At 34.0% G+C, this 17,588-nt stretch overlaps 1 pseudogene; it reads right to left on the reverse strand.

The window, feature by feature from the left end:
* Positions 1-237: 237 nt before the first annotated feature.
* LOC110706758 lies at positions 238-16,760 on the reverse strand (annotated as a pseudogene).
* Between the last annotated feature and the right edge of the window lie 828 nt (positions 16,761-17,588).

The following is a 17,588-nucleotide window of genomic DNA, read 5'->3' on the forward strand; positions in this document are numbered from 1 at the left end:
TTTCCTATCCAATACGTGTAATTGTGTAAACATTTCAGTACTATATTCAAAATATAAGTATATAACAATGTGTGAGGCACTATACAAAGGAAACAAATTTAGTATTGGTGAACACGTAGGCTTTATTGTTTTCTATACGCTTATGGATGCATATACTAATCTCCACTAATCCTTTCTTGAAAACCTAATTCATTTATAATGCCATAGTAAAACGGAAGCTGGAGGATGGTGAAATTTTTATCCTTGATTGGTAATTTCCCAATGATAAACCCAAAGGTGTTCCAGTATTGTAACTTTTTTCCTCGTGCCACAAATTTTCAAGCTTGTATTGTTATGAATATTAATCGTCGAACACCTTTTCTTTTCTTGAAATGGAAGTGTAAGAGGCTTAGAGGATTTCAAAGGTACAAGACGTTCCAAGGGAACGAAAATTAAATTGCTTTGTTTATGTCATTAAGTAGAGAGTCCTTTAAGTCGAAATGGTTAGTCGAGTTGTAGAACATATGAAAAACTTTAACTGCTGTTAAGTGTAGCATCTTGCAAGATTTTGGCAAATCTTCATGAACAACTCCATTATCCGTTATTAAAGCATGTTCAAGCAACCTCATTTTAGTTCCTTCAAGTATGCTTTCCAAATAATCGACGGCTTCTTCCATATTAGCATCTTGATTTTCTCTCAAGTATAACATTACGGAGTTGATTTTGCCATCCTTAGACTCTCTCTGCAAGAATTGAACAAGGATGTAATATTTAGTTGATATTTTTCTTTTTAATAGCACCAAATAACACTTTTTATTCAAGTATTTCTAATGAAAGGTTGCTTATTTGACTCCATAAAGTCAATAAAGACAATTTTATTAACAAGAGTATAAGATTATACCTCATAGCCCTGCATATTAGCAATCGACACGATTTCATTATGTGTTTCGTAATTGCTTCATATTGAGAAGGATTAAGGTTGTGAGGATACAATGTTGGAGTCAGAAAACACGAGGCTTGAAGTACCATTACATGAGCAGCAACAGATATCATGCCAATTTCAATGTAGGAAGACATCGACGGAATATGTCCTGTTTTGCTCCATGTTGCTTCAATTAGCCATGAATCAATTGCTTCATACCACTTCGAAAAAAGAAATAGAAAGAAAAATCAGTCTCATAAGCAAATATATGACGACAGCAATAGAGAAATTCAAATAAAGATTGTTTCTTTAGAAAATTACGTACTAACTTTCGAAGACTAGTAGTTACGTTAATTTGATGTTGATCATGGTATTTTTTTGCAACTTCACCCACAAAGTTATCGAGGATGTCGAAGAGGATCTTGCTATGACTTGTTAAGCCTTTGTTATCCCATCTGCGTGCATACGTGACAAAATAACCATTTCTATGAAAAAATGTAAGTCGTTGCCTTAACATACATAATCACTCGCGCTATCTAGTTAGGGAAATGCCTTTGCACAGCCTTTGCAAGGGTTTGCAGCTCATCAAGTGACCCTTTGGTGTCAAAAAAATCATCCACAATGGTTATAAGCACGGCATTCTTTGCAACTATTAATCGAACATCAGATTCATAAGGGAATGAAGCACTAGAGGCGATGGCAAAGTAGCAATACGATGGTTTTCTCTCGTGCAAAGCCCATATCCATTAGACCCCAATCCTTCGACCACCTATATATCATTCAAGTTATGATTGAATTCCAATAAACTAAAATTAAAGATATAGGCTAATGCACGGTATATGACAAATAACACCCTCTATAAAACCTTGATCTGATCGAGTTAATTACCTTATGAGCTCGGTCAATTCTTTCTTGTACACCATTTGTCGATACTCATAATTTTCTTTAGCAAGTCGAAGCAAATCCATGTTATTAAGACAAGAAATCCTGTTATCAAGAAACTCTTATTCTATATAATAGTGAAAAAAAACACAAGAAAAATGACTAATTAGGTCATTTCTAATTATTAATAATTATACCTATAATATGAGGCTTTTCCTAACCAAAGAGGGCTGTCTTGGTTTGCTTCAATCCACTTCCTATATGATCTAAATGATCCATTCGACCCATCCAAGGTACAAGAATTTCTCGCTTAATCTATGAAGTAAACAAATATAATTACGTTAGAAATAATGAAACACATATACAATTAACAAGGTACAATCATATTATACTTTGCATTGTCTTTTGATTGTTCAACTTGCTAATTATAAAACAATGTAGGCAAAAAAATCAAATTACCCATTCTTGAAGACGCGGCCACATCATGATACCATCATCTATTGTGTTGCTACATATGCAGGATTTTTCAAGCAATCTTCTAGAAAATGATCTCAATTCTTTCAGCTCTACTTCAGTCTCAAACATAAGATTTGTTACTCGATAGAGATTATTGAGTGTGCTTTCAAACATTTCATGATTGTCTTCAATAAGTTGAAGAGTATACTCATTATTAAGGAACCCACATAACCTCCCTGTCGATATCATCCCAAAGATCAATTAGTAAATTAAAGGTAGATTATATATATGTTTAGTAAATAAATGAAGTATATATAGTTGATAGATCAAGAAAAATGGGTTTATAGTCTTACTAGGAGAAACTTTATATCCTTGTAGCCTAAGTACTTCAAATGCTAAGGAGTTCTTGAAGACATTGGCTTGTAGTAAACCATGTTGTGATGCTTCAACTTCATTATATTTACTGATAAATATGTTTTTACATGAAAAAAAAAATGAATAATTAAAACATTGGCTTATCAATGCTTATTATTTCTAAGAGTATGAAATAATACCTATATATGTCTTTTGATAACACCGCGATTTCATCATCAAAATGGTCAAACAATCCTAACCTTTGTAGTTGATTGACCATGTAGAGCTTTATGCAATCTTCATCTATGGGATGTATTGATGGAACTACATAGGCAAAGATAAAACAATCATATATACCACTATTATTAAGTCAAATTTAACACTATAAAATGCTATAACGTACTAAACTTAATGAATATAAACCTTTAGTGCTAATATGATACTAACAATAATGTGACATATATACTTAGTTACTTACATAGATACAATTATAAATTACCTCCATGCCTACAAGCTCGAACAAGGTTACATAGATATGACAATGTTGCTGGATTTCCGGTCGCAATGTACGCGGCAGCTGTGGCCGCAGGAGATTGGAACAAGGAACCATCGGCACTCAAATTATCGATTATAGTTGCTTGATCAATTTGGTACGATGAAGGTAATAAATCCAAATACGAAAGCAAAGGAGGATAGTGATACTTGTTCACTAGTTCTTCCCTGAAATTTAATAAAGATATACAATTTAGAATTAGCCAAATTAGTATTTATATATACTAGCTCTCATATATGAGTCCATATTTAATTATTTAATAAGTATGATAATCATTTTTGTAAAGAATGTCAACTTTCTTTAAGGTATCACTAGATAATTATCATGATGATGATAGTAATATTAGATGGTGTATGTAGTGATATTATAAAACTATTTAATGGTACAAGTATATTTCTAGTGGTATCGATATTTCAATTCATGTACTGACTATAATTTCTAATGGTATCGATAGTTAGTACAAGGTCCCTTTTAACTTTGTCTCATGTTATTTTTCGGGCTAGAGTGTTTCTTCACTCCCCTTCACATGGACCTACTCTTGGCCTAGTGAACTTTATTCATTTAGGGTCCCATATTGGGCCTAGCTCTGATACCATGTGAAATACGAGTATGGGCCGCACCCGCAAACCAAGAGATCGAGAGAGTCCACTTCACAAGTTCAAAGGAAGTTCCATCCCAAAACCATATGACAATAGGAGGAGTAACCCTTAGCCTTATAAAGTGATTAACTCTCTCTTTTTCAACTAATATGGACACTTACATGTGGTGATATTTGGGAGGTCTATTTTTCAACATTATTATATTCCAGTATGTTTAAGATTTCGTATATGTGATGCAACTGATCTAATATGGGGCGACGTTTGAATGTTGCCTTAGCTTATCATGCGTACTTGTGTGCATCAGTGCACATCAACAGTTATTATTGTGCACAAGGAGTAAAGTCATTGGAGACGCAGGGGGTGGTTAAGGTGAGGTTTATGTACATCCCACGACCCCCTTGACAACAACCTCACTGTCTTGAATGGACTAACCACAAAAACTTGAATAGATGAATGGTAGGGAAAACGTGTATGACGTTTTTGGTTTATTCAGTGGGGTTATGTTGTTCTACTCTTTCATGTATAATACACATAACCATGGTTTTTGTAAAACATTGCATGCTAGCTATATCGTACGTTTTAGCTCACTTAATTGTTACTGACAAATAGAGTATAAAATAGAATTAACAAATAAAGTATAAAATTGATGAACAACAAAATCGCTAAAATTAAGAACTCAGAAGACAATAAGAATATTACGTTTTGAGTATCTTTCGCTGTTGGTCATATATGTGGGCAACAACTTTTATTTCGTCCGCAAGCATCACTCGTAAACCCGTTCGCCATGCAAGATCAAGCATTCCTGGAAAAACTATAGCAAACCAACGAGGGTAGTTTTCATTGTTGCCTTTTTGTTTTAGTATATGTTTGGTTGAATTTTCCCCTAAGAATGACATCCCTGAAAAAATAAATGAATCCGTTAAATTAATTACTATAATACGACAGTATTTAATTTCCAAAACAAAGAACATAATACTGTCGTCTCTAAAACATAGGCCGGACCACATTTGGTTTAATATCATTGATAAAGATTGGAATTAGGTACGTAATAGACATAATCTTAGTTTGTCCTTCATTAGGCAAGTGTCTGCATCTTTACCATGCAACATCATAAGAGACCTTTGTTCCTCTATATGAACAATGAACTACTTTTTGTGCGTGTGTGCACATGTATGTAGAGAGTCACACAGAATATACGATGTAGATGAGAATAATTCGATCTCACATCTAGGTAACCACACCTAATAATATATATTAACTTAGCCATGTTATAATTAATATGACTAAGTTAATATATAATTAACACTACTAACCTTTTTCGATGTGTTCATGACCAAAATCCCACATCTTTGATGCAATTATACAAGGAAGGGTTGCAGGAAGAGAGTCAAACGTGGGATTGCCATGGCAATCCCTTTCTCCCCAAAACCCTTCTGCCATTTGGTTGCTTAGAATCCAATCCAAACAACTCTTAAACACGGGTTTCTCATAGTTTTCATTAGGGTCACCGATCATGGCTAACCACGCGTTCCTAAGAACGTCCACGTGTCACGTAAACCCCCCTCACTACGCCACGTCACCCACTCAACTACTCATTACGCCACGTGGCTCTTCTTTCTATTTGTGTTTTCATTGTATGTCATGCACTTGTAATAATAATAATAATAAAAAAAGTTCTCCATAAAATTTGAACACTCAACCTCTAATTCTAGAACTAAGTGTATTACCACCAAGGTATGTGATTTTTTATGCAATCTTTTTAATACAAAATATTAACATGTAACAAATGACAATATGAACAACAAATTCAATTACGAAAAAATTGAAGCATAAATTACAACGTATATTAATGATCAATTCCAAGTTATAATCTAGGGTATCGCCCGAACCCAAAAACTAGTTAACAATATTATACAAAGTACATTGCATTGAATAAATTCTATTCCCTTAACCTGCTAGCCTCCCTCCGATTAAATTAAAAAAGCATTTACTGGATGAATATATTAATGGCGACAAACATGCGCCGCGTCTCCTAATTAGAAATTGACATTTTCATCTATCCCCTTGATTTGAGATTGACCTTTTTTCGTACATTGTGTCCGACACGTATACGCCTATTGCGTGAAGTGTCCGAAAAAGTGAGGGTTTAGCCGAACAAGACTAAAAGCTTATTTTTTTTCAAAACCCGAATTAAACCTAGCTTAAAAAAATCCAAAAAACCTGCCTTGACCTGATCAATCCGACATTATTTTACAGGTTTGACACAAGCAGATTTTAGGCCAAGATCTGGCTCGGCTTGATATTTTTATCACCTCAAACTGTTACCATTCCTAATTTAAACCTCCCTTCCTGAGCAACAACCCCGATAACAATTAAAGCAAGACATCTTAATTACTTTTTAATGGATACTTGGTATTATGATCCATGCATGGATCATAATTTTTTAATTTATACCACTTCCGTTTCATATTATTTGCAACGATTAGACATTTTCTACTAACACTTTATGTCAAATCGTTACAAATAATATGAAATGGAGGTAGTATGTAAGAAGAAGAGTCCTATCGGATCAGAATAATTTGGGAGAGTAGGGGAAAAGCTAAGGGAGTCCCCTTCCCCAAATTGCCCCTAATGGGGGTTGAACCTCCAACCTCAATGGTTGGAAGGTGCGCTCCTTTCCACTTGACCAATTTTAACTTCGTATTCATGGATTATGTTAATGTTGTTCCTTGCCCATATATAGTACTCCGTATTATACTATCTCCGTTTTTTTTTTTTTTTTTTTTTTTTTTTTAATTTATTGTTTTTCTTATCACGTTTATCAATCTATAATTCCAAGGATTAATACATCTAATTATCAACAAGTAAAATTTATAGAAAAAAAATTTGATATTATGAAAATATTAAGTGAGACGTTCTAATAAGATTGCTCATGGCTTTGTTTTATCATAACTATAAATTGCAAAATCTAATCAAAGTGGAGTTTGTAAATAGTGTTTAAAATTTAAAACTTGTCAATTAAAAAAGAGAAGAGTAAGTATTCATTATAGATTAGTTTTAATTCTTATGATTTCCATATAGAAAATTTAATTGGCCTTTTGACCATAACTTCTTTCGATGCTTACACAAATTCAACGAGGGAGGGGATATTAGGGGTGTTTTTTTTTTTTTGGTTAGAGAGCCATAAGGGCAGGGGTGAGAATCGATCCAAGGATCTCCTGGAACCGAGAGGGAAGCTTTAACCACTTGAGCTATCCCTCAAAATCAAAACAGACAAGAAAATTAAAAAGTGTTAACGAAAGTAACTAAACCATTCTTACAAGAGTTAGCTATCCGATGAGCACCCTGCACTTGCTCCCTTTGTACCTTGAGAATGTTGCAAATCTCTAGTTGACTCCCTAGTCTTCTTATTTCTGTAAAAGTCCAATGTAAGCTCGTCCCTTTGATAGTGCTGTCGCAAAATTGAAATAAGATTTTCAGAGTCTCAAAAGATTTGTAACTTTGCAAAATTCCTTTGTATGCCCCATTTAATAGCTTCCAAGACAGCCAAAGCCTCCGCATGCGAAGCCAAAACCCCTACACCATAATCTCTCCAATTCCACACCATTACCAAAAGTAACCGTCCAGCCTATATACCAAAACGACCCCTCCTCTTGTCCCATGACCCATGCAACCGAAGTAAACAATTCAGGCGGAATGGCTAACTGCGTTCCCGTATTATCATCATAAATCCTCAGAGTTCCCAAACGTTGAAGATCTGGCTTATTAAATTCCTCCATACAATGCAACGTGCCCTCAATATTCAAATAAAGCTCCCGAATATATCAATTTGTACCTTGGAATACACGTTGACACCTGTTAACCCATAAACCCCATAAGGTTGCAACAAAAATACGAATATTCACACTGTCAACACCATCATGACTATAATCCACTCTTCAAAAATAGTAGATCCACACTCTTCATAGCAAATATTAACTGGGAAATGATTCCACACATATTTCGCCAACGAACATGCGACAAAGGATTATTTTTTATATATATATAACTAGTGCAAAGATTTAATTATTGTAAGGAATATATAATGAAACTAATCTAGCATTTTTTTGTATGTTTTAAGAAACATGTGGTCGATCAAAATTTATTTATAAATAGTACAAAAATCTAGTTAATGCAATTATTTTAAACCTGCTTAAGTCATACATTGATAATTTGATATGATTTATCTTTCGATAATCTTTTTTATTTTTTAATAATTTACATCGTATGTTTTAGGTTTTAGCTAAAAGGAAAGACTTACAATCAAAGTTGACTTATAAAGTCAAGATTCTAAGAAAATGACTGAATAAAGTGAGCAAATTAAAATTTTCTACTATACTGCGCGTATAGTTTTGTGCAATTGCATTCTACTTTTCTATACTTTGTTTTTAGTTGACCGCTTTTATTAACTGATCGAAGTTTCCAACGTGCTTGTTAAAATCGCATAATCTTTGCAAGATCATGTATTTAAGGAATGTCATATGATTGAATGAATGATGCTTATGTCAGTAGTGACATATTACATATCCTTCATAATTCATACTTTATCCATTGTTTCTTAGTTGATATATTTTGATATCTAACACTATTCACAAATTCAAGTTTAATTAGCTTTTGTGATTCATAATTAATCTAAAATATAGTTATGTAAACTGTTAATGAATATATTCATTATATTAACTTTTAAATTTTAACTTATTGATAACTAGAGATTAAGCTTTGAACTTGTGTGTTTGCAACATAGAAAAAGAAACATATTAAATAAAAAAGAATAAAGGATGTATTTTATTTGAAATATCGAGTACTTAGTATAAAAATATACTCTCTTCGTTTTTTTAACAAGTGCTCCGCTTTAACTTTTATGAAGTTTTAGGAGAAAGTATTGAATGCATTCAATTATTATTCAAGTAGGATATGTTGAAGAATGAAAAATAAAAAATAAAAAAATAAAAAAAAAAAAATCAGAAAAACCATTAGTGGGTCATTGCAGGGAGGAGATTGAGAGAGTGAAAATTATTTTTAAAAAATGAATGGGGGGACCATTAATGGGAAGGAAAGTATTAAATATCGTTATAACATTCCAAAAATGGAAATGGAACACTTGTTAAAAAAAAGCTGAAAATGAGAAAGAAACACTTATTAAAAATCGGAGGCAATAACTTTTACTTTTTCTAGAAAAATGATAGATATAAGAAAAAAAAAACCCTAAGGATTTCGTATACAAAGTTAAAAGTGGAAATAATAAATGAAATGAAAAATTTATTATATTGATCGATACGTAATTTTGTCATACATTAAGTCATTCATAAAGGTATCAAATTCTTATTTGTAGCAAATAAACCTGGCCTAAAGATATGTATCAGAAGATTTAGACCTTGTTTAGTTCAACTTATTTTTAATTATTTCAGAAAAATAGGTTCAAATCAGTTCATTGTTTTATATGCGGTTTTTTTATAGCTATATATCTTTAATTTCGTAATGGAAAAAAAAATTACAATTTAATAAAATACACATTATTACGAATATATTTTTTCTTTATAGATTATCGTACACATAATTAAGGTCAAACTTTGGTCAAATCAGATCAAATCATACCAAATAAGATCAGATAAGCAAAAATAAGGTAAACTAAACAAGCCCTTAGTCTTGCAATATATTAGGACACGTGAGTTCTATCATTAGTTCTATCATTGCTATGATAAGCTTAATGTGAATCTATGCATAAGAGGAACTCAAATTAAGAAATTAAAACACTAAATTTACAAAAACCCACATAAAGCCCTTGCTGCTATAATATATCTCCATGGTTTTGTCGATAATTAAAATAAAACTAAATCTTTTGAGTGTAGTGAGTTCCGTTATGATTTTATAAATGGAGTAGAATAGCATTGACGACTAGACTAAGGCAATAGATCGAATTGAAATCAAAACACGGTCCCTGTTTGAGGGTCACATTGGCAACATATAATGACTTTTCTGAGCATGAATTTCACGTTTAATAACGAATTGACGTTGTCTTAACTCTGAAGTCGTGGTACTATGCAATATATATGCATGCTTTTGGTTTTAATATGACGAATGTGCTTTCGTGCTCCTAAAGTATACAAATTGGGTTACCTTACTTTCCTTTGTGTAGTTGATCGGTTATACTATTCAACAAATATGTTGAATGATTAATTATAGACTTATAGTCAAGTTGTAAGTATCAATCCAGCTCAGTGATGAGGTTAACGACCGAATTATATGGATTTATGGTACGTAGAATTGACCCATGCTAGGTTACCTGACCCAGAAATGCAATCGAAGATCTGATATTTTATGGACTCCAAATAAATAAACAACCCGAAATACAGCCTTGACCCGAAACCCATACTGACCCAAAGTGGAATTAACCCTCTTTTGACCCAATACTCAAATGACCAGACTCGATTTTACCCCACTTGAAATTTACCCAAGACCTAAAGTGGCCCGAGCTCTTTTAATAATTTTCATCTGAATTTTTGACCTGAGGAAACTCAATACCTCAAGGGACTCAAATCAAATAATCAATATCACCTGATACCCAAAATGAGTCTAATCGGTATCATAAAAAATGTAGTAACACAAATTAGTTTCACTCGAATTAATTGACCCAAACAAACCTGAATAAAAACATAAACCGAACTACTATTGTAATATCACTCCAAAAAAAAGGCTGATTTCCGATGGAAAAAATCCATCGAAAATAGCCGGAAATCTGTCGAAAAAGGACGTTTCCGACGGATTTCCACGGAAATGTGTCGTCGGACAAACCCTCGTCAGAAAATTAAACTATATACAACGGAAAATCTATCGGAAAGTTGATTTTCGACGGATTTTATAAGCCATCGCAAACTTCAAACGGAGGAATCCATCGGAAGTTTCCCACAAAATATATATTCCGTCGGAAGTTTCTGACAGTAGCCAACCTGCCGGAAATTTCCTGCAAAAACTCCATCCAAAAAAAAAAACCAAAAAGTTACCTCGGCCACCACGACCCACCCTCCATCATCTATCCTCCTCTCCCAACCTACCATAACTCACAGCCACCCCCAGCCCTGCCCACCCTAACCTAACCCCTTTCCCCAAACCCAAACCTAACCCTAACCCAGTTCCAGCCCACGACCTCACCCCACCACCCCCTCTCTGTTCCCAACCCACTACCATCACCCCCTCTCCCAATTTCAATTCCAAGCCCAAGACCCCACCCCGGCCACCACCACCAACAACAACAATAAAAAAAAATATTCTTCCTCCGTTCTTTTTTTATTGCACCATGAGGGATTTCACGCTTGCCAATGCATTATTTTAGCTATTAATATTTTCAATTATACTTTTGTAAAAATTATAAAAAATTGATATTTGAAAAGTAGATTTCGAGACGAATCTAACTAGATCCCATATGACTATGTTTTTCCTAATGGATAAATCACAAATGATGGTCAAAGAAGATTAAGTAAATAGTCTAAAAGTCCTTATGGTGCAATAAAAGAAAAACAGAGGAAGTATGTAGTTTTAAAAAAACAACCCAATTACCCACAATATAAACTAAATTACCCACAAAAAACAGAGTACATATACCTTTATAATCACCAACAAATTCGCCCAAAAACATAATAAAATCACCCCAATCACCTTTATACCCAGATTTTTTTTGGTGAAATTTGGCTGAATAAGTTAAACAATATAAATTAGGAAAATTTAACAAGAATAGTCCAATCTTTACCCCATTTCTCTCAAAATAATCCAACCTTTCAATTAACCTTAGATATTCTTAAGTTTATTAAATATTTTCTTTTGGCAACCCTTACAGGTAACCTTACCTACTATAACCGTTTGCCAAGCCACGTGTATTTTCTTTATTGGTTTATTTTTATATTTAATTTTCTTTTAAAAATCCTAATAATTAAAATTAGGACTTTTTATGAGAAATTACCTAATAAAAACTAAATTTTGTGAGAAACTACCTAATAAAAAGATGTTGTAAGAAACTACCTAATAAAAGGTAAAATGTTATAAGATACTACCTTTGACCAAATTTCCACTGTTGACTTAATTTTACGACGTTGACCCACCTTAAAACACCCCTGAAACTACAATGAGAGTTGGTTTTCAAGGTGGTAAGGTTATTTTCGGGGTGGTTGGAGGATATTCCGAGTTGGTGACGGTAGATAGTGCTTTGGGATGGTGGTTTTTGGTTTGAGGTGGTGGTTTTGGTGTTGAAAGGTGGTTTAGGTGTGGTGGAGGCGATTTGAAGCAAGTTGTGTTAGTTTTGGAAATGAAAGCAGTGGTTTCGAGAGTGTTTTGAGGTCGGTTAACTGTGAAAATCCGGTATAGGTAGTATTTTACATCATTTTACCTTTTCTTAGGTATTTTTTTACAACATTTTACCTTTATTAGGTAGTTTATTACAACAATTTTTTTATTAGGTAGTTTATCATAAAATCTGGGTTTTATTAGGTAGTTTTTGACAAAAAGTCCTTAAAATTAAAATCAAAATTAACAAAAAAAAAAAAAAAAACCCTTTCTTTCTTCTTCCTTACTACTTCTTTCTCTCTCCTCTCCCTTCCATGGCTGCAAATCTCTTACCCCTTCCATGGCTGCATCTCTCTTCACCCCTAACCTCTTAACACCAACAACCTAGGCCACGCCACCTCGTCATTACAATCGCCGCCCACACCGATCATCATCACTCACCACCACGAATACAAACCATTACCGCCACCACTCGCTCATCTATCATTGCTCTCATCTCACCATGCACCACTCACCACTTTCCACGAATCTCACTACCCCTTTACCACGAACCACCATAACACAAACTCCAAATCACCCACAAATTTAAAACCCCAAACCAATGAGGGTTGACAATAGGCTAGTGGTGATTGTTTCAAGGAGGAGAGAGAAATTGAATTGAGAGAGAAAGAAGAGGATGTAAGGTTTTGGGAAATGGAGGGGTGGTGGTTTCGGGGTTAGGGGTGGGATGGAGGTAATGGTGGTTTTAGGAGTGGGGAAGAGAGGGGAATGGTGGGGGAAAGGGACTGCAGTGGCTGCGTGGAGGCGGGTGAAGGGAGGGGTGGGGGAGCGGCGACAGAGGAAGGTGAGGCAGTTGCGGTGGCGGTGGCCTGGGTGGCTCTCATAATAGTCTCATCCATCCTCCATTAATGTCAGTTAGAAGTCTTAGAAGGAAGAGAGAATAAGAGAAAAAATAAGGATAAAAAAAAAACACAATAATGTTGACTTATATTCTACTGGTTGTCAGTAAAATAGGTTTGCTAGGAGAGAGAATAAGTAGTAACTTAGGATTACTTAGGGTTAATCGAAATATTGGATTATTTTGTGAGAACGGTGTACAAGTTGGATTATTCTTGTTAAATTTTCATATAAGTTATGCGATGATTGTTTTATTATTTTTGGATTGAATTTGGCCAAGTTTGAATGAATAAGTTAAACAATATAAGTTATGCGTTAAGGACTTGAGGGTATAAACCTTATATTAAGGCTAGTTTTAATAGGTAGAATTGGATTTTAATAATTTGCGAGAGTTTGATAAATACATTTTATGGTTAATTCAATTCGAGAGAGCATGTTAACCAAATCAATTAAATTGCATGTTGAATATTGACGGTTGTTATTTACCACTGAATACTATTCATTGTTGAACTTATACCTTATACCTTTTATTATTGATTTATTCCTCTTTAATAGCCTTGATTTAGAATAGTTAATAATTAAACACTTGATTTTGTCTAGATTCGACTGATAAATAGAACTAAAGGAATATTGTTTCCATGTGAATTCGACCTTACTTTCCTAACTACTTTATAAGTGGATTTTAGGATTATTTTTTATTTGGTGATACAGCTGTAGCCTGTTAATAAACTCTATAAATTTTAATCTTATTAATTACTTTTTAAATGGCCCCACTTTGTAATTTGTATTATCTTCAAGATCAATAAAACGCACTTTACCTCGCTTGTCCGTGGACATATCTAACTCATTGTTAGTGAATCACATCAACTTTGCACACATATAACAGTTTATATATTGTATAATACTCTCTCTGTCCCAGATAGACAGTCAACTTTGCACACATACCAATGCACTAGTTTGACTTTATTTCTGTATAATTAAATATTAATGAAAATTATTTTTAAAATTATATTATGAAACTTTATATTAATACATAGCAACATATTTTATGATAAAATATGTTTTTATTAGGAAAAATTGGTATTATTAATCCCTACTTTGGGCCATTTGCTTTAAATAATCCCAATTATCGACTATTCTAGAATAATCCCAATTTTAGGGGTTGTTTTCTTCTATTAGGTAAAAAAAACTGGTGACCTTCTGAAATGGCTAATTTTTTTTTAAAAAAAAAAATTGCCAAATGTTGAATGCTAATTGATCGAAAAAATAAACAAAATAAAAAATTAACAAAAATAAAAAAAATCCACCCACCAACACAGCCCCTCCCCATTTATTCCCTAGCCCACTAGAAACCATCACCCTTGCCCCAAAACTACCCGCAATCCCCACCCTCTCTAGCCAACCGTTTGAACCCCAACCAGTGGCGGAGCCAGAATTTTCAACTTGGGGGAACAAAATGCTTAACTTACAAAAAGCTTAACAAAAAAAAAATTAAAAAAAAAAAAACTCAAACACACAAATTGGTTAATACTTAATATTAAAATTTCAAAATAAAAAAAATACTTAGTCATACAATTCAAAATGATGAAAAAAATTACATAAACATTACATAAAAATTACACTTTCATTCTTCGAGTCTTCATATTTTGGAAGCGATCAACAATTTTTTCATCGGCAACTCGTAAGAAGACATCCTTCTCAATAAAAGTGACCAAACAATCATTCATAAGTTGATCACCCATGCTATTTCGCAACTTATTTTTGACACATGTCATTGCGGAAAACACTCTTTCAACACTTGCCGTGGCAACGGGAAGAATCAACATCAACTTGATAAGCAAATGAATAAGAGGAAAAGTCTTATGCTTATTGGTTTTAACAAGCATCATAGAAAGAGAATTAAGGTCATTTAAACCTTGAAATCTTTCATCATTTAGCATGTTCTCCATGAATATATCAAGTTGACATTCAAGAGTCATCAAATCAAAGCTTGAAAATTGTTCGGGATAAAAAGAGGCAAGTTTAAGTACCTTATCTTTATCAAAGGATGAGAAGTTATCTTTAGGACTTAAACAAGCCATACATATTAGTATCTCTATATTCCTCTCATTAAATCGATCATCAAGTTCTTGAAGATGCAAATCAATCACTCTTAAAAAAATTCCAACCCGAAAATGATGTTGATTTGTTGCTTCTTCAACAAAACGTCTTGATCTCCCTTGAGGAACATAAGGAGAATCCATAGTGAGAACAACAATACCATGTTTAGCACAAAATGAAGTTACCTTGTTTAAGAGAGTATCCCATCCTTGCTCCCTCATTTTTTGCAACACCATTTTTGTGTAAGTGACAAGTTCCATGGCATTTACAATATATTGCTCCTTTCTTTGCAAAGCAACACCTAAATCATTAGTGTATCCAAAAATAGTCAACATCAAGTGAGAAATAAAATAAAGTCAAATGACTCTAATTGTCCTAAAACAATGTAAGCTTTGAACTTATCTTCCGATACACCATGCTTCCCAATGTGTACAAGTACCTTACCAATTGTGGGAAATAAGAGGATGATGTTTGAAAGAGACTTGTAATGATAACTCCAACGAGTATCCCCGGGCCTCTTCAAACCAAGTTCTTGATTTAAACCGGATCCACTCCCAATATCCCCTACATCCAATGCTTGAGCAACTTCTTGAGCTTTTAATCTTGTCGATCGAATCATTTCTCTTCTCTTGCAAGAAACTCCAACCACATTCAATAAATTTGCAAGTATCTCAAAAAGCCAACAACAACTATCATTCTTTTTAGCAACGGCAACTAGTGTTAGTTGAAGTTGATGAGCAAAACAATGTATGTAGTAGGCACTTGGAGTATCATTCATAATCAAAGTCTTAAGACCATTTATTTCACCTTTCATGTTGCTAGCTCCATCGTACCCTTGCCCTCTTATCATAGACGGACTCAATGAATGTTCAACAAGTAAAGACATGATTGCATCTTTAAGAGTTAAAGCGATAGTATTACCAACATGAACAATGCCTAAAAATCGCTCCATTACCTTTCCACTATCTCTATTAACAAAGCGCAAAACAAGAGCTAGTTGTTCTTTTTGGGACACATCACTTGACTCATCGGCTAATATGACAAAATAATCATCACCAACTTCTTCTATTATGCACCTAGTTATTTCTTTGGCACAACAATTAATAATTGTCCTTTTGAATAGAAGGGGAAATCATTTGACAATTTTTAGGTGCATTTTCAAGAGTATGTTGTCTTACTTCCTCAACCTTTTCTCCTAACCATTTCAAAAGCTCAAGGAAATCATATGACTCCCCGCTTTCATCATGTCCACGAAATGCCAAACCTTGCCCCAAAAGAAATCTTAAACAAGTTAAAGATGCATTCAAACGAATAAAATATTCACTTTTAATCACCTCACTTGCATTGTCAAACACATTCAAGATTGATTTTTTTTTCCATCTCTTAAATTCACATATTTCTCATAAGCAAGATTATGAGCACTGTTAATTCCACCAACATGCTTCTCAAATCTTTCCGGTTTATTCCATGCCCTAAACCCTCCATCAACAAATGCATCACCCCCCGAATAACTATCAACTTTGTTCTTGAACAAGTAACATACAAAACAAAATGCGGCATCTTTTTCAATACTATACTCAAGCCAATCCCATTTCTTGAACCAATGAACACTAAAGCGACGTAAACCAGACACTTGTCTTTGAGGAAAGTCATGAGTTTTTGGTTGGCAAGGTTTTTTTAAGAATATAACCCCTCCTAACTGCATTTCGTTCATTTGTGGGGTAATCCATTATATTTATTCTTTTTCCCGGATCATGAGGAAGAAGTTCAACATCATATACCAAATCTTCCTCCAATGGTACATTACTAGTACTTGAACCACCCATTTCCATATCATTTTCTTGACTTTGAGGGGAGCTTAATGAAGGGGAGTTATTGGACTCATTTTCATGGAGTTTCTTTCTTTTAAACATGAATTGTCGAAGATCGGGTTGTTTTCTAGTAGCCTTGGATTTGTTTGAATTAGGTGAATCATTTGACATTTCCTAATTAAGTTGAAAAATATATATCAATTTCCACAATCCACATCATTGCATAATAATAAAACCTAAGATTAAAATTGCAATTAAAATTAAAATTCAACAAAGATTGCAATTAAAATTAACAATAATTCAACAAAAATCTGGAAATTAGGGTTAACAATTGGGGATTTCAAATTGGGGATTTCGAATTAGGGTTAACAAGACATACCATTGATGGATTTGATGCAGCGAAGACGGCCGAGGCTCGACGGTCGGACGATGAGGGCGTGAGGTAGCGCGCAGGCGGCGCATCTAGTGAAATGGTGACTGGTGAGGATAGAGGACCAGCCACGACCGAGGACGGTCAATCACTCAATTACAGCAGTACTGGAGGGCGGTGGAGGCTGGACTGGCGAGGCAGCGTCGTAGTGCGGCAGCGAAGAACGGAGGTCATCGATCTACTGGAGGAGAAGAGGAGTGGAGGCAGTGGCGAATTGGAGGAGTGAAGATGGAGCAGCGCTGCTTCAATTCTTCGTTTCATCCGTTCATATCCTGCGTTTTTTTTTTTTTTT

This window comes from Chenopodium quinoa, unplaced genomic scaffold (genome assembly GCF_001683475.1).
Source record: "Chenopodium quinoa cultivar QQ74 unplaced genomic scaffold, ASM168347v1, whole genome shotgun sequence".
Taxonomy (NCBI): Eukaryota; Viridiplantae; Streptophyta; class Magnoliopsida; order Caryophyllales; family Amaranthaceae; genus Chenopodium; species Chenopodium quinoa.